This window comes from Panulirus ornatus, chromosome 14, assembly GCF_036320965.1.
Source record: "Panulirus ornatus isolate Po-2019 chromosome 14, ASM3632096v1, whole genome shotgun sequence".
NCBI classification, from domain to species: domain Eukaryota; kingdom Metazoa; phylum Arthropoda; class Malacostraca; order Decapoda; family Palinuridae; genus Panulirus; species Panulirus ornatus.
In genome coordinates, this window is record NC_092237.1 from 57,246,208 (window position 1) to 57,268,056 (window position 21,849).

General features: G+C 49.4%; 1 protein-coding gene across 8 annotated transcripts in view; it reads left to right on the forward strand.

Annotated features, from left to right (window-relative positions):
- The window catches only part of LOC139753462 (uncharacterized), an 830,062-nt gene that overhangs the window by 230,979 nt on the left and 577,234 nt on the right, over positions 1 to 21,849 (forward strand). For 4 of the 8 annotated variants that reach the window (XR_011713719.1, XR_011713718.1, XM_071670007.1 and 1 more), the window contains exon 1: positions 7,632 to 7,785. The exons of the other annotated variants lie outside the window; for them this stretch is intronic. The gene's annotated coding sequence lies outside the window, so the exon portion shown is untranslated. Of the gene's footprint in view, positions 1 to 7,631; positions 7,786 to 21,849 lie in introns of those variants that run through there. 8 annotated transcript variants of the gene reach the window in all.

The following is a 21,849-nucleotide window of genomic DNA, read 5'->3' on the forward strand; positions in this document are numbered from 1 at the left end:
GCATAGGTTCGAATACTGGTTGTGGCATCGGTCCACAGGCAACCCAGCTGTTCATCCTCCCTAAGGGGATGGTCGATGTAATGGGTACCTTGTTCAGGCTAGGATATATATATATATATATATATATATATATATATATATATATATATATATATATATATATATATATATATATATATATATATATATCGTTAATGGGATGGTCTTGATTAGGGCCTTAGCTGCCCGTGCCGTCTCAGCTAACGTAGAAAGAAAATGCACGAATATAGGCCCACCTGAGCTCTCTGTTTTATGAATCCCCTTCTAGCCACTTTGCTTCCCTCTCCTCCCAGCTGAAGTCCCCTCCCTTAACTCTTCTGACAGCCCCGTCCTCCCGTAACTACATACGTCACAGCCCGCGCCCCCCCACCCTTCCCCGCCTCAAACAACTTTACCAGTCTCGTCCCCTCCTCCATCCCCCTACCTCGCCTAGCTACTCTGTTAGACCCCTCCCCCTTCCCACTTCCCCCCATTTCCTGCCTGCATGCATGCTTATATGCGCGTGTGTATGCTTGCGGACGCGGGCCGAGGGAGGTGACCTTGAAGGCATTATTCAATATGTTGGTTCCTCTGGCCCGCCGCCGGCCCGCCTCACACAGCCGGGATCGATCCTTGACGTGCGGGGGTCTTCAACACAGAGAGAGAGAGAGAGAGAGAGAGAGAGAGAGAGAGAGAGAGAGAGAGAGAGAGAGAGAGAGAGAGAGAGAGTACTTTACTTAAGAGAAGCGGCGATGTGATTATTTTTTTTTTCCCCTTTTGGCCCGGGGTTAGGACCAGCCCGCAGCACCCACCTCGTATCTCAGATGGATGGAGGGTGGATGGGGGGGAAGTTAAATGAATACAATTGAGATTAATTATAGCTTCTCGGCTATTTGTAGACTTGAGCCTTAAATAGGCTTGATTCTTGAAAGTTAGAAGGATTGTAGGAAGAGGGAAAGACGAAGGAAGGAAGAGAATTCCACACAGCTTCACCGTTCGAGGAAGGGAGGTATCATACAACGGTCAATCTTCGTTTGTCCTGTCATCACACCGAGCCTATAGGAAGCGGCAGCCAGGCGCGTGCCAAAGGTGCAGGTTTTTTAGTGTTAGCTGCACACGCGCTGATGGTTTAGCTCCTCTAAGCTCTTGTTTTTCGGGCAAACATTCTGGTCATCATTGTCGAGTTTTGGCTGATCCCTTACTTTTTCTTCGCCAGTCATCCAGTCCTTTTCCTTTAAATGCCTCCTTTATCACACAGGTCAAGTTTCTTATCTTACTTATCTTTCTTGGCCGGGCGCTCGTGCAATTCCCTTCGTCGTTGTCTCTTCAGTGTTATCCTCCCAGGTACAACGCTTGATGATTTAATCACTGTTTTTCTTCCCTTTTGTGTGAGGCTTTCGGGTCTTACAAACATTGTTGTTTGTCCCTCTGATGCCGCAAAGAAATGATCAGTACGTATGTCTTTATCTTCTGTCCAGATGTACAGTTTTAGCCTCCCATGACAATGCTGGAGCTCTGTTTCCTCACTTCTACTTTATAAGGACGTTTCTGAATTCTCCAGACATACTGATTCCCTCCAGTACAGCGCAGCCGTATGCAGTTTTGCTTCCGGACGCTCACACAGTGAACGTTTTCCTCTTTACCTTCCTCCCTTTGGTGCCTGAGAGTTGTCAGGGCCATCCCACTTATTGCTTGGCTCAAGTGTTACTAATCCCTCTCGATATGGCTCTTCTCTCCAGCGTGCCTTCCTCTCGGTATGATTCTCCCTCTCGACGTTCTCTTTATCAATTTTCTGTTCTGTTGTTCGTAATGGTTTCTCGATCCGTGATTGCTTGGCCTCAGTTCGTCCTCGTTGGTTCCTTTCGCGAGGCGTCGCCGTCGTGTTGTTCATGGTTACGTGCGCTCATTTTGCTCGGATAACCTTTCCCCTCACTCCTTTTTCCCTCCAGCCGACTCTTACGCTTCGTCCTCGGGACTTGGAATGACCCCTAGGTTACCAGTCGGCTAGATAACTGGAGGAGGATGAGAGAAGACAGGTAAAGGCTTTGTGTATCTACCAGAGGTGACGGAACGACGCAAGGGAAGGGAAAGATTGCATAAAGGAATCTACAGCAACGAACATAAAAGAAAAAAAGATAGAATTAAGAAATAGGGGGAAAGAAAGGGGTAACCACACTCACACCCTTGCTTTGTCGTAATAGATGAGGGAGCCGTTGCCTCATCGAAACATAAAGCTTCGTGTCATTGCCTCATGACGTGGTTCTTCCTCATCAAAACAGGAAATGACGTGCCTTTGTCTTGTCGGAAGAGAAAACGTCGCGTGGTTGCCCCATCCGAACAGAAAATGACATGTCGTTGTCTCATGAGAGACATGTCGTTACTTCATCGCAATAAAAAGTGTGTAGTTTCTTCATCAAAATGGAAGACTTCACATCAGAACAGAGGGTGACTTGTCCCTGCCTCATCATAACAGAAGACGTGCCATCGTCTCATTGCAACGGAGGACGACGTTTCGTTGCCTCATCAAACTAAGAAACGACTTGCTGGTGCTCTCGTTTAAACAAAAACGTGACGCTGCTGTATGGCAGTAGAGAGCGACGTGTCGCCCCTCATCACCACACGACGTCTCCGTCGCTGCCTTGGATGATGCCACGGGGTCCCCCTTGATGGAGGAAAGTGCCTCTCTCTCTCTCTCTCTCTCTCTCTCTCTCTCTCTCTCTCTCTCTCTCTCTCTCTCTCTCTCTCTCTCTCTCTCCTCGTAACTGTTATTGATGCACTTCATCGCGACACTGACGCATTCTTGGCCGTTAGCGCTCCTCGGTCCAGCGCCCGCCCTGTCTTGACGTTTGTGCTACACCGTCGATGAAGACGAGAGAGAGAGAGAGAGAGAGAGAGAGAGAGAGAGAGAGAGAGAGAGAGAGAGAGAGAGAGAGAGAGAGAGAGAGAGAGAAATTCCACGGCAATTACGAAAGATCTCTCGACCCCGCAGGGGATCGATTGTATTTCGGCTGTAGCTCATCATGTGAGGTTTTGTTTAAATCTGCCGTGGCTGTGTGTTTTATTCGGGCGTGTTGGTGTTGTCTCTTCTTCTTCTTCTCCTCACCCCCCCCCCCAACCCTTTCTCCCTTTTGCGTACCGTGGGGGAGGGGGGGAGTATCTGAGAGCTTGTGCAGACATGCGTCAGAAGGGGGACGCGCACGTAAGCAGTGAGGGAAGGAATTATCCTCTGAACTTGGAGGAAATGTTGGAGGCCTTTTTCGGCTGGCGGGTGTAGCTTGTGATGTTGACGACTTAAGGAGCATCAAACCCCGGCTGCTGATGGTCTTATACTCCGCCAGACAAACCGGCCGAGCAACGCGTGTCGGTGGGATGGAGCAGAGAATCTCACGGGCGTCGTGGTGGCACGGGCCACTCGAACACGACGGTACGGCCCTTGAAGTCAACGCCACATCGACGACCCTTGAACACGACCTTACGATCCTTGGGTATGAAGGCGTGACCTGGATACGACGGGATGAAGAAAGCTCGTACCGTCGTTCCTCTCAAGGGTCGTATCATCGTGCTCACAGTGGTGTTGATACACACTCCAATAACTTGGCCGGCCTGAGCGTTCGACACACACTGAGCTCCCTCACTGCAGTCGCCTTATGACCCATCCAACCCCTCCTCAGTGCGGGGAGGTCGGCACGGCAGCTTCCTCCCAGTGTTATGGGTTTATGTCCCTGCAAACTCCCCTCGCATCTTGAGGCTGAAGCATAGGAAACTTATCTTGGCATGTCAGCAACAAACGACCGGCAGGATTTCTATATTTAGGCAAAATGGCGAACGTAACACAGGAAAAAAAAAAAAGAAAAGTTTTTCACGACCAGAAATTATTGCGAATGTGTTCAGTAGTAACTTTCGCTCAGAGATCCAGTTTTACTCTGTCGTAAAGACACAGGTCTCCACTGTGTTCAGAACTTGCGTCAGACTCTGTTGTGCTCTAAGCTGACGTCAAGTCGTTGAGTCACACGCGCACAGCAGTTCTTCTCCTCGGCCCCTAATTTCACCTGAGACCGCAGGGCGTCCCCTGATCATTTCCCAGTAATCCTTGTTGTGTCATATGGCCTGCCATCACCCACGGCTGCGTCCTCAGCAAACAGCAACTCATGCTGTGTCTCAAGCACGCAGCAGCACAGCTTCCCCTGTGCCAAACGACGCCGCCTTCACTGGACCTGCTGGAAATTGTGGGCCTCTCCTGCCACTCCCAAGTCTTCCTTCTCCTGCCACCCACAAGCCTCCCGCCTCCTACCACCTACAAACCTTCCTCCTCCTACCACCCACAAGTCCCTCTCCCCTCCTCTCGCCACCCACAAGTCCCCCTCCTCTTGCCACCCGCAAGTCCCCCTTCTCTTGCCACCCACAAGCCTCCTCTCCTTCTATCAAGCCTCCCATCTCCCCGTCTGTTTTGAGCCATTTTCCTGTCGTATTATAAGCTTGAAAGACCTTGCAAAATTATTAGAGAGCGTGTTTATGTATGTGTGTGTGTGTGTGTGTGTGTGTGTGTGTGTGTGTGTGTGTGTGTGTGTGTGTGTGTGTGTGTGTGTGTGTTGCCGGCCTAAAACCGCTCGTGGACTGAGCTGCAGTGTACAGGGAGAGAGTGACACAAGAACACAGAGGCAAAGGAAAAAGAAGGGTCATGAGGTCCTCCTTATGTTTCTTCTCTTTTTTTTTTTTTCTCTTCTTCGTTCGTACGAGGGAAGTGGCTTTAATAGAAGGCTTGCAAACTTGCTCGTTATTCCCCTGGTGTCACTTGTTATTACCCTGGCGTTAAGTGCTTTTGTCGTATTTTATCTTGTGGAACATAAGAATCCAGCTGGCTGTAATGCAAGTAATGCTGGCTTTGTATGATTTAGGGAGGTGAATGTGTGTGTGTGTGTGTGTGTGTGTGTGTGTGTGTGTGTGTGTGTGTGTGTGTGTGTGTGTGTGTGTGTGTGTGTGTGTGTGTGTGTGTGTGTGTGTGTGTGTGTGTGTGTGTGTGTGATATTTTGTTTTGTTAGGTCGTGCACGGGTTCTGGTTGTGTGGATTAGAGACAGGCTGGTATGACGTGGTTATACTGTTCTGGTAGGCTGGTATAACGTGGGTATACCGGCCTGGTAGACTGGTGTAAGTTGGGTATGCTGTCCCGGTGGGCTGATTTAAACTGGGCATGTAGCCTGATGGGGTATAAAGTGGGTAGGATAGCCTAATCGGCTGGTATAAGGTGGGCATGCTGGCCTGGTGGGCTGGTATAAGGTGGGTATGCAGGCCTGGTGGGCTGGTATAAGGTGGGTATGCTGGCCTGGTGTAGCTTAGTAATAAGCTCATGGGTAGCCTCCTTCGTTGTGGCTGGCCGCGTACCGGAGGAACAAAGCCCTCCTGGTTGACTCCTAAATTACCCTTGAAGGCAGCTTTGTGTGAACCGCAAGTCTGTCAATATTGCACCATTGCACAGCCCTCTTGTGCCACGGCCGGGGGTATCAACACAAGCCCGACCCGGCCATTTATCATCATAGCTTCAAACACAGACGGCTCTTGCATATGCACCCGGTGGCTGCCAGGGACAAGGCCAACGCTGCTTGCGAAGGTGAAGCCAAAGGCCTGTCTTGAGGGGATCCTTCTCGGAAGGGGACACCACGGGGAGAGAGAGAGAGAGAGAGAGAGAGAGAGAGAGAGAGAGAGAGAGAGAGAGAGAGAGGTGCCTGACGCAGGTATGCTTTTGGGAGGTACTCCTCTAGAGGGTGTCAGGCGTGGAACCCGGTGCTTGACAGTACTCTGCCCTCTCTCATCGATGCTCTGGCGACCCCTTCCCTCCCGAGTGGGGCTGAGACTCCTCTTCCACACAGGTAACCGGAGACCTTTTGGGAGACGTCGGGTGCGAGATATAGGCGTATGAATTACGCAATGGCATTTCATGGCGAGGGCCAGAGATCGAAGACCTTAATGTCACCACTCCTGTCGCCGACGTCACACAAGGACTTCTCCTATATTGGGCTCTTACCCTTTGTGGTGGTGGGTGGGGGAGGGGGAATCTCTCCGAGTTCCTAAGCTTCCAGTGACGGTCCAGAAATCTATCTCTTTCACATCACCAGGAGACGAGGGTTTACTTGTTATTGATCAAGGAAATTGACAGTGAGGACGTAACTTTAAAAAAGAGCGCTGGTCTAGGTGGATTTCAGTGCCGCAGGTCAGGGTATCCCAGCGTCATTTTGCTGCGCTTCCACGACCGTGTGACAGAGAGATACGGAGAGCTGAAGGGGCGAGTGAGAGTACCACACAGCCATCCACAGTTACCCATACATGTTTTTTTTTTCACTCGCCACCACAACATCATCCACCACACCACACACCATAACCCCTACAGCAGTCTGTCATACTAGCCAGCACAAGCACAACACCATCTCACATACGACTCTTCACAACACCATCGTCTATAACCACCTACCCCACTGCCCACCATATAACACCACTCTGTATTTAACACCATTAACCCCCAATGACCATCTCTTATAACACCATCTACCATATTGTCCACCATAACACCAAGGGGGGCGCCGTCCCTCCCAAGAGCTGGGCCATAACAGGACGTGACAGCAGCTGCAGCAGCAGCAGAGGGGCCCCTCAGTAGGTCGGGCAACTCGGTGGAGGGAGCTCTTAAAGGGACTGACCAGACGCTAGCAGGGCCGGGGAGAGCTACTACCCACCCCGCCTGCTTCCTGCTCCTGGCTCTTCCTCCTCCCTATCTCCTCCGCCTGCTTTTACTCTCCCTCCTCCCCATCATCCCCCCTCCTCCTACTTTTCCTTAAATGTTTAAGGGGGGGGGGTTGGGAAATGGGGTTGGGGAGGGATGGGTGGTAACGGGGACAGCGGAGGTAAGAATGGATTGTTTATCTTCGTTGTTTAAGCATTAAGTTGGTCGTCTGTTCTTTGTTTCCGCTGGTTAAACTGGGATTGATTATTGTTGGGGGGAGGGGGAGGGGGTTTGTGTGTGTGTGTGTGTGTGTGTGTGTGTGTGTGTTTTGTCTCTGGGTGTTGTTGGTCATAGCCGATGGTAGGACAGGAGGCGAGGAGGCAGTGGTGCTCCTGCTGCTGCTGTGCCTGCCGACGTCGTCGTCGTCGGGAGAGCAGTGGTGGTCGGAGGGGCTTGTGTGGTCTGGGCGGAGAGGCTTCGTCCGCCGCGGCGCTGCTGGTGCAGGTGTGGCGTCCGGCGGTCATGTGTGTGTGTGTGTGTGTGTGTGTGTTGGTTGGCGGTGCAGGTGTATGACACATGTAAGATACTGGCAGGTATTTATACCACCACCACCACCTCCTCTTCCTCCTCCTCTTCCACCAGCAGCAGCGGCCGCACCTGCGTGTGGACCCTCACCTAACACCATGGTGGGCCCACGAAGCAGCGCTCTCCCTCGCCTCGTCCTGAGGTGAGAGTGAAGTCTGTGTGAGAGGTGTATCAGAGTGAAACATTGTGTGTGTGTGTGTGTGTGTGTGATGAAGGGCAGTCGGCGGGCGTGTGTGCGTAAGGTAAAGGTGTCCGCGGCCCGGCGGCCTGGCGGTGGTGGCCTGCTGGCGACGATGGCAGCAGCAGCCACAGCAGTTCACCACTCCGGTAACTGCAGCGGCAGCCCAGTGTGCCTCCAGCTCGTGTGACGTGAGGACGTAGCTCACCCGCAAATCCGCTCTCGCCGCGTCCACACCCACAACCTATGCCTACCCGCAGTCACGCCTGAGCCCCAGTCCTCGCTGTGGACCCTGTAAGTGAGAGATGTGCGGCCAGGGGGCAGGGCGCCCGTGCTGCCACTTGTGCTTGTGTGTACTAGGTGTGAGCGCTGGCATGTTGGGAGAGCGGGCGGCATATTTGGCAAGGCAGGCGCCATGCTAGTGGGGGCTGGCAGGTATTCACCGTGCATGTTGCCAGATCCGGCACACAGCTCAAGATGGCCTGTCTCGGCCCTACACCACCGCCACCCTCATCACCACCAACACCACCACCACCACCTACAACAACAACATCACCCCTACATCACCACCAACAACACCATAACCATCCACCTAACGTCTTGCACCAAGTGACTTCCTCCTCCATCCCTTCCCACCACCACCACCACCGTCGTCACTCGCCACACCGTAGGCCCTGCAACGGCCTTGGCTGAACCTTGCAACAACCAGCCGTGCAGCAGCAGCAGCAGCCGGCCCACGCAGCGCATAACTCTCGACACATACCTCCTCTCTCTCTGCATACCTTCCTGCCTGCCCTGCCCCTCACTTCCATCTACGTCTTCCGTCAGCCACATTGAACAATGAATCCCCCTCTGCCCACGTCGCATCTCCCCCTCCCTCCCTACCCATCCCTAAACCCCACCTCCGTCGCCTTATGGCAGGTGTTGAAAAGTTTGTATTTTGCTCTCCACCTTTCCCAGCAAATGCACCTCTCCCTCACTCCCTTCTTCCTCCCCCCGTGTGGTCTCTTCCCGGGGAATTCATTCTTCTTCTTCCGGCACTGGGCTCGAAGGGTCGTGGTGTGTGTGCAGTGTCCTTCCTTATGGGCGATAGGGAGAGTGTGTGTGTGTGTGAGGGCTGACCATCGCCTGTCATCGGCTGTTCCACACACACACACCAGGTGTGTTCTCTTCTCCTCCTCCTCCTCCTCCCCTCCCTACTCCACCCCTCCACATGTTGTTGTTGTTGCTGCTGCTGTAAGCCCATCTCTCTCGCACTCTCGATAAACCTCCACACACACACACACACACACACACACACACACACACACACACACTGTCGCAGAGGGACGGAGGCGCTCGGAAGAGACTGTCACACATGTAATACTAACGTCACGAGAACACATGAGATACTGTTACTGACCAAAGCAAAAAGGGTGTGACCACTTTCTCCAAGTGTTTGGAAACGTGATGGAAATTGGGTTGCAGTAATTCCGGGAGAGAGAGAGAGAGAGAGAGAGAGAGAGAGAGAGAGAGAGAGAGAGAGAGAGAGAGAGAGAGAGACTGGTGATGTGGCCAGTGTTTGTGTGTGTCCTTGACGTGGTCCTGGCCGTGTCCATTGTGTTGTGGCCGCATTATTAACCCCCTTGAGCACGACGGTATGATCCGCCGCACCGTGGCGGCACGACGCCCGAATACGACGGCGTCGTAAATCACTGGGTGCGACGTGCCCGGCCGTGTGTGTACCGTCGTGCTGAAGGCGGGTCGTACCATCGTGTAGCTCCCTCGAAGGACCTGATGACTAAAGGAAGGAGTGCCGATTCGCGCGAGGGATCCCTATAGTGTGGTGGTTCTCCCCTTCGCGAAGTGCACAAGGTCCCACATGGTGATTTGCCGATGCGCTTTTGTCGGAGTGTCGCAATGAGTTCCACCTGGCCAGAGTTCATCAGGTACGCGTTTTGAAAAATCCTTCGTTCACTGGTATAGCAGCCTTAACACCCGGGCTGGACTGCTCGGCCAGGGTCCAGCTGATCGCTCATACTCAAGGCGTGAGTCTCCTCAACTATCTCGATTGCAATATACAAAAGCGGCGGCAACTCCACGAGATAAACATCAGTCAGCATTTCGAGAATTCGCTCGCATTCTTCGAGATATTATAATGAGAGTCTTGACGCAGAAGACCTCGAAGTGTTTAGTTTTAGAAGTGTGCATTGTGGGGAGGGATGGAGTTGTTTGGGAGGTGGGTGATTGAGTGTGTGTTGTACAGTAGCTGGGGCGATGGTAAGGCACCATTGATAGAGGTCAATGTACTCTGGTGTGGGGAGACAGCAGGGTGCGGCCGATTAGGGTGTGTGTGTGTGTGTGTGTGTGTGTTTGTGTGTGTGTGTGTAAGAGGGGAAGAGCCTTGAACTGTCCCATACAGCGACGGAGGGTCACTTCGTAAGGTCATGTCAATGTTCAAGAACTTCGTGATGTTGTCTTGCATTTAGTGGCGATCCTTCACTCCATTCGACGAGTGGTACTCTGTGCAATATATATATATATATATATATATATATATATATATATATATATATATATATATATATATATATTTATTTATTTATTTATAGTAGTGATGTGTTTGTTTCTTCTGGAGTGCACCCTCCCAGAGGCGTTGGGGAAATTTATGCTTTCAAACCGAGTTCCAGATGTGTATGGTCTTACGTGTATGGTTGACGGACGGTGTGCACCGTGAGTGAGAGAGAGAGGTTGGAAGCACGTCTGATACGTGCATCATCTAGTACGTGTCTCATTAAGAGATTCGAACTACTTGATCTGCCACCAAAAGCCAGTATTGGAAACATTTATTGTTATTATTATTATTATTATTATTATTATTATTATTATTATTATTATTATTATCAATATTATTATAGTTGTTCTGCTTGTGAAATATGTGCTCCCTAGTGTGCATCGCGACCGTTCGTGGTCATTGCAAAGTTAGGGTCAATGTATATATTTGCAACATCCCCCATCCCTCCCCCCTCCTCACTCCTCACCCGTCCCCTCCCTCTCCGTCCGTTTGTCCAGTAGCAGAAGTCCTGTGTCGGCTGGCTGGCTTGGAGGGACGTTATCCGTCAGTAGTGGCGTGGGGGCTCATGATCAGGGCATGGCCCCCGGAGGGGGGGATCAGGCAGGGTTACAGTGACAGCTGAGATAGCGTATCGCTTCTCCAACAACTCCACACACTTTTTTTTTCTTTTTTTCTCGTGTTTTTTCTCTCTTTTTTTCTTCTTCTTTCTCACTTGTTGCTTTTGCAAACATTTCTATCTGAGGTTTATACGCGAGTTGTGCCGTGAGTTCTTACAACTCGTGGTTGTGTGACGTGACGTGTTACTCGGGTTGTGGAATGCAGTGGACGGGTTTTACTGTGTAGTTTACACGAGGTGCATCGTGTAGTTTACGCGAGTTTGCCTTATTTTACACGTGTGCCATGTAGGTTATACGATTTGTACAGCAAGAGTCACACGATTTGTACTTTGTCCTTGTGATTCACACGAGTTTACTCGAGATATACAGTGGAGTTTACATGAGGTAGACAGTGGAGTTTACACAATTGTACCATAGAGTTTTTACGAGTTTTACCAAGTAGCTTACACAGTTGTGTCATATAATTTACACGAGTTGTACCATGGAGTTTACGAGAGTTGTACCATAGGGGTTTACACAAGTTGTATCAAGGAGTTTATACGAGTTATACCATGGAGTTTACACGAGTTGTACCATGGAGTTTCGGAGAGTTGTACCAAAGGGGTTTACACAAGTTGTACCACGGAGTTTATACGAGTTATACCATGGAGTTTACTCGAGTTGTACCATGGAGTTTACACGAGTTATACCATGTAGTTTACAAGAGTTGTTCTATGTGATTTACACTAGTTGTACCAAGTAATGTAAATGCGTTGTGCCATGCAGTTTAAACGTGAGGGATCATCAAGTTTACGAAAGTTGTCAAAGAGGAGGTTGCACCCTGAAGTTTACACATGTAACACAGCAATGTCAGACGCGAGTTTTAAAAGTTTACCACGCACGTCGTGTCATGGTTATTCACTGGGTTTACCGTGGAAATGTGTATGGAATGTGTGCCATGTCATTTACCGTCGCACTTCGACGAGCAGGGCCGTGAAATGTAAACGAGTCGTACACTGAAATTTACAAGGGTTGTAACTTGATTATAAAAAAAGACCGTGGCCAGAGACTCGGACGGTTGTGCCACGAAGTTCACTCCGGTTATATACCAATGAAGTTTACAGTTGTAGTTCACGCGCGTTGTGGCGTGAAGTTTACTCGATTTATACCGAGTTTTTTTTTCTTTTTTTTTTTTTTTTACAGTTGTACCTTGAAGTTTGCACGCGTTGCGCCATGGCATTTTAAACGCTCGAGGATCACACGGTTTTCTCTGCGAAATTCACTCGAATTATCCCTGTGAAGTGGGAACGGTTTCTGCTCTTTGTAATTTACACGGGTTTTGCCCTGGTAAAATCCGCGCGATTGTAACCCGCGTCACACGAGCTGGGTGCCGTCATGAAGTTTACAGGAGCTGGACGCGGGGGAGTTTACAGCAGCTGGACGCGGGGGGAGTTTACAGCAGCTAGACGCGGGGGGAGTTTACCGCAGCTGGATGCGGGGGGAGTTTACCGCAGCTGGATGCGGGGGGAGCTTACAGCAGCTAGACGCGGGGGGAGTTTACCGCAGCTGGACGCAGGGGGAGTTTACAGCAGCTGGATGCGGGGGGAGTTCGCCGCAGCTGGATGCGGGGGAGTTTACAACAGCTAGACGCGGGGGGAGTTTACAGCAGCTAGACGCGGGTGAGTTTACAGCAGCTGGATGCGTGGGGAGTTTACAGCAGCTGGACGCGGGGGAGTTTACAGCAGCTCTGGAGTGGAGTGTTCAATCGTCTCAGGTAGCCTGCAGTCATGCCTAGCAGGATCTTAGAAAGCCATCAAACGGGCTGTTAAAGTTTGGCTGTCAGCAGGAAGTCTATAGGCTTTCGGCTTTCTGACCGTTGGCCACTGGGAGGCTATTGGTTGGCTGTTGGGGAAACTATTATGGGTAGGCTGCTAGCAGGCTATTAGAAAGCTATTCACAGGATATTAGTGTGATAGAGACTGCATGGAGGCTATTTTGAAGCAATTAAACTGGATATTTGTTAGATAAAAGGCTAATAGAAGGCTATTAGGAAGGTGTTAACTTGTTATTAGTTGACTGTCCTTAGGTTTTTAGTTGGCGATTATCAGGCTATTAGTTGGCCATAATTTAGATGTAAGTATACTATTAGTTGGCTATTAGCAGGGTATTAGTAGGCTGTTGATTGGCTATTAGAGGGTTGTTAGAAGGCTATTTCTGGGATAGGGTGTGTTGTTCTAGGGTGGAGTTCTCTTAAGGTGTGTTTGTCTTCGGTTGTGGTTGTTGCAGAGTTGAATTGTCGTAGGGTGTGTTTGTTCCAAGGTAGATGTGTCTTAGGGTGTGTTTGTTCCATGGTAGATGTGTCTTAGGGTGTGTTTGTTCCGTGGTAGATGCGTCTTAGGGTGTGTTTGTTCCAAGGTAGATGTGTCTTAGGGTGTGTTTGTTCCAAGGTAGATGCGTCTTAGGGTGTGTTTGTTCCAAGGTAGATGCGTCTTAGGGTGTGTTTGTTCCAAGGTAGATGTGTCTTAGGGTGTGTTTGTTCCAAGGTAGATGTGTCTTATTAAGGTGTGTTTGTTCCAAGATAGATGCGTCTTAGGGTGTGTTTGTTCCAAGGTAGATGCGTCTTAGGGTGTGTTTGTTCCAAGGTAGATGTGTCTTAGGGTGTGTTTGTTCCAAGGTAGATGCGTCTTAGGGTGTGTTTGTTCCAAGGTAGATGTGTCTTAGGGTGTGTTTGTTCCAAGGTAGATGTGTCTTAGGGTGTGTTTGTTCCAAGGTAGATGCGTCTTAGGGTGTGTTTGTTCCAAGGTAGATGCGTTTTAGGGTGTGTTTGTTCCAAGGTAGATGTGTCTTAGGGTGTGTTTGTTCCAAGGTAGATGCGTCTTAGGGTGTGTTTGTTCCAAGGTAGATGCGTCTTAGGGTGTGTTTGTTCCAAGGTAGATGCGTCTTAGGGTGTGTTTGTTCCAAGGTAGATGCGTCTTAGGGTGTGTTTGTTCCAAGGTAGATGCGTCTTAGGGTGTGTTTGTTCCAAGGTAGATGTGTCTTAGGGTGTGTTTGTTCCAAGGTAGATGTGTCTTAGGGTGTGTTTGTTCCAAGGTGGATGTGTCTTAGGGTGTGTTTGTTCCAAGGTAGATGCGTCTTAGGGTGTGTTTGTTCCAAGGTAGATGCGTCTTAGGGTGTGTTTGTTCCAAGGTAGATGTGTCTTAGGGTGTGTTTGTTCCAAGGTAGATGCGTCTTAGGGTGTGTTTGTTCCAAGGTAGATGCGTCTTAGGGTGTGTTTGTTCGAAGGTAGATGTGTCTTAGGGTGTGTTTGTTCCAAGGTAGATGCGTCTTAGGGTGTGTTTGTTCCAAGGTGGATGTGTCTTAGGGTGTGTTTGTTCCAAGGTAGATGCGTCTTAGGGTGTGTTTGTTCCAAGGTAGATGCGTCTTAGGGTGTGTTTGTTCCAAGGTAGATGCGTCTTAGGGTGTGTTTGTTCCGTGGTCTGCTGGTAACCAGCACTTGGGTTAGTTATGGTCCAGACAACTTTTCGTTGATTGGTCGTTGATTGGTTACCTTTTCAGAACTACTGGCTACAGGGAGCTCCATGTCACTGTTACATTTTTTGTTTTTGTGTGTGTGTGAGACTTAAATGTTATTATTGATTTTACCGAGAAAAGAATGATGATGATTGCATGAATTACAGAGGTCCATCCATTTTGATGGTGAGGGATACGTGCTGCTAATGATTATTTTGCAATGTGGCATGTAAGGAGATAAGGTCCATTCTCATAAATGGAGTTGCACTGTAACTTTTTTTTTTTTTTTGAAGATGTTATTAAACCTGTTGTAATACTGAGGGTTGTATCTGTTGTAGAGTATTTCAGTAAAGGAAAAAAAAACTACAGTGCGCTTGTTGTTGTTGTTGTTGTTGTTGTTGATGTTGTAATTGTGGTGATGATGATGATGGGGGGTCGGTGATCGGCCTCTGGTGAATGGAGAGGCTGTAGGACTGTTCCGGGTTCTTCCCTCATTGCAAGAGTCGAGGATCGCCCGTGTGTCACAAGAGCGTACGCCCGATGAGCACAGCGTCTCTCAAGGGGGGCATTTACCAGGCGATATCCAATGATCTGTCGATATAAGGTGGGGTGTGCAAGCTGTTGGGCGTGTCAGCGGAGGGGCATTGTCCACGACGTTTCATCCCCCGGGAGATCAAGATTGTTTCTCCTTTGTTATACAGCCAAGGAGGAGGGGCATTTACCTCGGGAACTTTCCTGTGTTGATTTTTTTTTCCCCCTTCACGAGGAATATATTTAGTCTGGTGGAGGTCGTCTCTCCTCTCTCCCCCTTCCCCTCCTCCTCTTCACCCCCTTTTTTTATGGTCAGGCAGAGGGGGTATCACTTGTGGTATAGACACGCCCAGACTCGGAGTAGTTGTATTTTTTTGTGTCGGATCATCATGAGAACGTGTCTTGGTGTACCTATGTTCCCCATGGGCGGCACACGCGCCTTAGGGCTATAGCGACCTCTCTCTCTCTCTCTCTCTCTCTCTCTCTCTCTCTCTCTCTCTCTCTCTCTCTCTCTCTCTCTCTCTCTCTCTCTCTCTCAAAGTAAGCGGTGGCATTTACCGTTGTTTGTGTAGACGGAGATCTGGAGACCGTAACGATGACAGCTTTAAGGCCTCAGCGCCGGTCGTCTTAGTGAGATGCTCATGGCATTTTCGCCGAAGACCGACCCCTCGTGGCCCTGTCCTTTCAAAGTGTCTCATTGGCACTTGCTAGGCCTAAGGGTCTCGGTGAGGACCCCTCAAGGAACTGAGTCAGAGACCCTTCTTGGCCATATCCTTTAAGCTCGTATTTGTGGCCCTATTCCTAAGGCCGGACTCGATCCTTCGAGGGCCTGTGCGTGGATGGTGCACGTAAATACCGTGGTGTTGTCTCGCCCTAGTGAGAGCATCGGCAGTTGAAGTTGTTATGATGAAGTAGGCAGGACCCCCGGATGCCCGGGGGAACAGTTTCCTTTTTCTTTTTCATCAGTACTGTTGTGGGTGCTCTGGTGTCTGCGGAAGATGCGTTCTCTTTGTCTCTCTCTCTCGTATTTCTCCCGTCTTCCCGTCTTGGTTCCTCACCTTTTTCAACTCGACCAGTGTCTCCCACATCCCATCTCTCACCCGTTGGCCATCAGCAGTCACTATCACCGGTTCTCATCCATCTATCTGTCCATCCTCCCTCCGTACTTGGTAGTTGGATGTGTTCCCTCAGATCTGACATGTACTGATGTCCTCATTTAGATTTAGATGCCCCTGTCTCGTGTACGTATGTTACTGGTGTCGCTTCACTTAGATTTAGAGTCATCTATACTGCTGACCCTGCCCCCGTCCTGCTGACTCTGGCAACATTGCTGATCCCCAGTATATATTGCTGTGTACGTACACAGGTGACCCCACCCCCCTCACAGCACTTCTGAAGCCGTGTGCATCGTAGGTGTACGTACACGGGTGACCCTGACCGCCCTGCTGATCTTCCAGATGCTCGCTCGTGCCTCCTCCCACACGCCCTCGTCAGACGGACAGACCATCTGTTTGTACCCGTAGTTGTCAGCCTTCCCCAGCTGACCCACTGCCAGGGAGGGCTTGCTGGCAGGCCCCCTTTTCCCTTTGCCAGCCGGCCTATCCATCCCTCCCTCCCTCCGTGGTCCTCACCTGACCGAGACGTGCTGACCTCCCACTGGCATGTAGGAGCTGCCCTTCTCCCTCCCTCAGGGTCGTCGTGTATGTATATCTATCTCCCCCCCAACCCCCTGACACTCATATATTCACCATACTCATGCATGCTCATATCCTTTTTTGTATTGATGGTGATGTGTGCTTTGCTTTCCATCCTACCACACACACACACACACACACACACACACACACACACACACACACACACACAAGCACGCTGACCCCATTCTTTGCCTGTTACCTAATTCTCCCCCTCTCTTCTCTCTCTCTCTCTCTCTCTCTCTCTCTCTCTCTCTCTCTCTCTCTCTCTCTCTCTCTCTCTCTCTCTCTCTCTCTCTCCATCCTCATAGGTACATACCTCCCGCAACCCTTCCCTTCCCCCCCCTTCTCATTCCTCATCCCCCTCCTCTCATCCCCCCTCCCCTCCTGCAGCCACACACCTTGACACCACCCCCTCCTCTCTCTCTCTCCCCCCCCCCCCCACTGCTCCAGGTGTTTACCCTGTGACCTCCTCGGGGTTATTTTTAACCCGTGAATCTTCCTAGATGGCGGGTGTGGGGTGTATGGTTTCCCCACTCTTACCTGTGTCCCAGGAGAGCTATTTGTCCCCCCCCCCCCCTCCTTCCTCCTTTAAACGCTCCCCCCTCCTTTAAACGTTCCCACCCCACCACCCCTACACTCACAAATGATATACCTCACTCTGTACCGCTGTACGTGTGTACGTGCGCACGGCAGTGGCGCGCTATCCTACACCTCCCTCTCCAGAAGAATGCCATAAATGTCTTTCCCTACCCCACCTCCCCCCCCTTCCCCTCCATCCTCCTCCTCCTCCTCCTCCTCTTCCTCCTCCTCCTCCTCCTCCTCCTCCTCCTCCTCCTCCTCCTCCCCCCTCCCTTTTTTAAAGGTCTGAAGTGAATAGGTGTTTTTGTAGTTTCTGACTCAAAGGAGGGAAGGTGTGTGTGTGTGTGTGTGTGTGTGTGTGTGTAGTTTCCCCCCCCGTTCATCTCCTTGTTCTACCACTGCTGTACAGTAATGTCGGGTTGAGCAGTGTACTCCTTGACCCCAAGCTCTTGTGAATGGGGTCTGTCCTCGACCGGCGTCTCCTTTGCAAGTAAAGAAATCCACTAGATTATTCTCTCGTTCTTTTACGGAGGATGGGGGTGGGTGGGATGGGGGGAGGAAGGTGGGTTATTGTATTTTCAAAGGGGGGTGGAGGGGTATTACATATATGGGGGAGGGGGTGTATGTGTCCTATCCTCCTCACTCCTCCCTTAGTGGTCGATTATTCAGTCGTCCAGTACAAAGGTCGTATTTCTGTTGAAACACACCAGGGCCCGGGTTTTTAAAGGCGTGTTTGGACGATTCCTGATTTTTCCCCCTCCTCGTGCACATTGGGAATGGGATTCATGTGATGATGGGTAGATGAACGTAGATGGATTATTTTGGCAGGAATGGGGTCATCGGTTGATGGGTAGATGAATGTAGATCGATGGTTTGGGCAGGAATGGGGTCATCTGATGATGGGTAAATGAATGCAGATAGATGGTTTTGCGCAGGAATGGGGTCGTCTGATGATGGGTAGATGAATGTAGATCGATGGTTTTGGGCAAGAATGGGGTCATCGGATGATGGGTAGATGAATGTAGATAGATGGTTTTGGGCAGGAATGGGGTCGTCTGATGATGGGTAGATGAATGTATATAAATGGTTTTGGGCAGGATTACCTAGCCACTTTGGGTATGAGGATCTAGATAATGTGGGTTATCGTTACCTAGATACTATGAAAAGTAGAGGGGTATCGCATTCACCTTTGGAATGTAAGGTGCCCTTGAGCCAAAAGAAAAATAGACACTAAGAGAGCAGAAGTCTGTAGACCAGAGGAAAGCTGATACTCTGAAACAGAGAGGTACTTATACTTTTAATTCCACGAGACTGTGGCCTCTTTCAGTCACAGACCCTGAAACAGAGAGGTACTTATACTTTTAATTCCACGAGACTTTAGCCTCTTTCAGTCACAGAAAAGTAGGTGCTTTGGACCCCAGTATGATGTCGTAGGTGATGCTCCAGGCAACTAGTAGCTCTGGTCTTTGGGGATATTATTGCTTTTAACGCCAAATGCATTGAGTTACTTTCTCCCCGTAGAAATTTAAAACCATTTTTGCCCAGTTGGGGTGAGCCAGTCGCGACAGAACAAAATAATAACTCACACTTCAAAGAAGTAATCCTGGTTTTAAGTTAAGGAAAGTAACTGGATTCATCCCTGGAAAGTAGCCTCTTCCGACCCCCTAATAAGGAGGTACACGCAAGAGCAACAACAACAAATAAAAACTATCCTTACATTTTTTTGTGTGTGAGACAATGTGACACAACGGACGAAAGATTTTGACAAACGATCGAGGGACTTACCTCGCGTTGCCATCCCCGTTTTTTTTTTTTTCCTTCATGTATATTTTTCAATGTGTTTAGAACAAAATATTTAGTGTCCACTTCTCTCTCTCTCTCAGACATCTGCATTGCATCCTATCCATTTATTCTTATATTTCAAGAGTTATTACTGTCCAGATCAGCTACCTTGATTATCAAGAATGCGTCCCGCATTTCGTCTTTTGGCAACCCTAACGAGACTAACCGGAGTCTCTGAGTGTTCCTTCTGAAATCCGTCGGACTCCTCACCCGTAAGGATAGTTTATTTGGTGGTTGTACATATCAGTGACGCCAGAAAGAAAACGAGTGCGTAGACCCCGTGAAGGTGTGGGTAACTACTTTTGCTTGGAGTGCCTGCTACTTTTGACGCTGCTCGGGTACTTTGGTGCATTTTGTACTTTCATTGTTTCCTGTTTTCCTATTTGACACACTCACGTGTAGTATCTGTGTGTACTTTAAGGTATGGCTGGAAATTCTGGCAGTTTCATTTAAGAAGTTATTACGTCAGCACCTTTGCATTTGCTCGCACCAAGAATGCAGAGGAATCGTGTGTATCCTAATGGAGTGTGATTTTATTATTTAAGTCTGTCATGTTCACATGTGTAGTTACCTGTCTACACGGTACAGGGAGGAGTTTCTATACTTTAAGTATCCTATGTTCTGTTTGTTGATAATATTTTTGTATTCTAGGGAGAGAGTTTCATACTCGTGTTGCCCTGTCTCTTCACCTTATATGTATATATGTACCATGTCTGTTCTCTTATATATGTATACTCACACACACACACACACACACACACACACACACACACACACACACACACACACCAGCCAAAGCCAGGTACTTATTTACCGGCCAGCCTCGAGGGTAGGATGAACACCTGGGGTGAGTGCTGGTTGACTGCCACGCTGTTTGTGCGATCTTGTAATCACCTGTTTGAGCGGCACGGGGACGGCGTTCAGCACGCGTGGGTCTCCCATCTGTGTTGAACTTTCTTTAACTTGAAATTATGATTTAAGAAAAGAAAAAAAAAAAACTTTGGTCGGCTGTCAGCATCCACAGCTTCGTGACTCATTCACCTCATTCTTTGTCTCCCTCCCACTCTGATCTTATCTATTAGCTATTTTTTTTTTTTGTGATTCTATAAATACGATGACCACACTAGAGGAGCATTTACTAGCTCTGGCCCAATATAACTACGTGACCCGTCCGCTGGGAATTTTCTTACCCACGTACTTGAGTGCGATTTTAATGTTTGCCAGCAGACTGTTTGTCTCCTCCACAGTTTTCCTAAGATGGGGCCCTCTGGCGACAGGTGCTGCAGTGTCGACTGACTCTCGAGTCCGTCTCACACACACACACACACACACACACACACACACACACACACACACACACACAGATTCTTGAAGCTTACTTCCTGCTAGGTAGGTAGCCATATGGAGGCCTTCCCCCCCCCCCCCTCAATTCGCTCCAGCCTCATCACTTTTTCATTTACGCGGGGTTGAACCCCATCCTCCGTGTGTAACACCAAATTGTGGAATGTGTTAAGATCCACTTGTAACGCAGGCCTCGTCATTCTTTACTCTCCGTGTAGCCTTGTCGTCATCACCTTCAGATTCCAGTCCTGCCGGAAGGGTTGTTCATACCGTCCAAGAAGATCAGTGGTCCTAGGACACAACCCTGTGGCACGCCACACTGGTGACCTGAAGCCAAATTTCGAGAGGATTCCTCTGGAAGTGCGTCCCCCCTCCCCGCTCCCCCCACCCCTCCTCTTCCACTCAAGGAGATTATCTGACATTCGAAGGAGTGTCTCCTTTCTGCGTGTATGTACAAGGCAGGTGTTCCTTTTGAACATGGCCTGTTGAAGACCACACCACACGTGAATTTAACATTTAACTAGTGCTTTTGTTTTGTTTTTTTCGTGTCCACCATTTCTAGAGTTGGCGTCAGGAGAAGACGAAGAATTGGCCTCGTCCGCTCACAACCACCTGCTAGCTGTCACTTGTAGTGCCCCGAAACTAGAGCCCTCTACCCCCTATCCACAATCAGGCTTGTTTCGTCAGTCATAGGGGTCCATGACAGACCATCCTCCCTCCCTCACCGCTCCCTACCCACACTGCCTCGGAGCATTCCTCCTCTCCCTCCCTTCCCCCCACGACCCCACAGATATCTCAAGGATACAAGCTTCATAGTCGATGTGAGAGTGACCAATGAGCAACACGTCGGCCATAACCAGCTGCTGGCTACACCAAGCCAAAGCATCCAATAACCCCTGCATCATCGCACTGTACAGACGGCGTTGACGTGTTCATAATGCCCATCGACCTCCTCAACGCCGATTGCAATGTAGAGGGGGTATCTTCACTATTCTCTTTTTTTAAAACCCAGATGATCGATATCCTCCTACAAGTCAGAGCCATGATCCAATATACATGTACACAACACCTGGCATGAGGTCGTGGGAGCGAAAACGGGTGCCTCAGACCCGCTGTTGCTAACCCAGGTTGATGCAAGGGGACCTCCCTCTTAAAAGGGATATCCTACAGAGCTACGCCGCTGGTTCTCCGAACTGGAGTGGGTGTGGCGTCCGAAAGCCTTTACGTCGGCTGTGAATCGCGCGTCGGGTGTTGGCGCACGATCGTCCAACGTGCATTAGAAACCCAAAGGTCCTCAAGATGAATTCACTGGCTCCTCCCTTGGGGCTAGTAGGACATTGCGATACGTGTTCGTGGTCATAATCTTTTTTTTTTTAGCATAATGTATTATTATTGTATTATTGTAATTATTATCATTAATATTGTTATTATTATTATTATTTTTATTATTATTATTATTATTATTATTATTATTATTATCATTATTGTCATTATTTTTATTATCATTATTGTTATCGTTGCTGGTATGATAATGATACGTGAGACTGTCACTATATCTCATACCACAGAGCAGTACACACCGTAACTAACCCTCATGTTACAACCCAAACCATACATGCCTTCACAGCCGCGACCATACATACCCACCACCCTGTATGTGTCCACCTACCCAACATAACCTTGCCTACCACATATCGTACCTGCACGT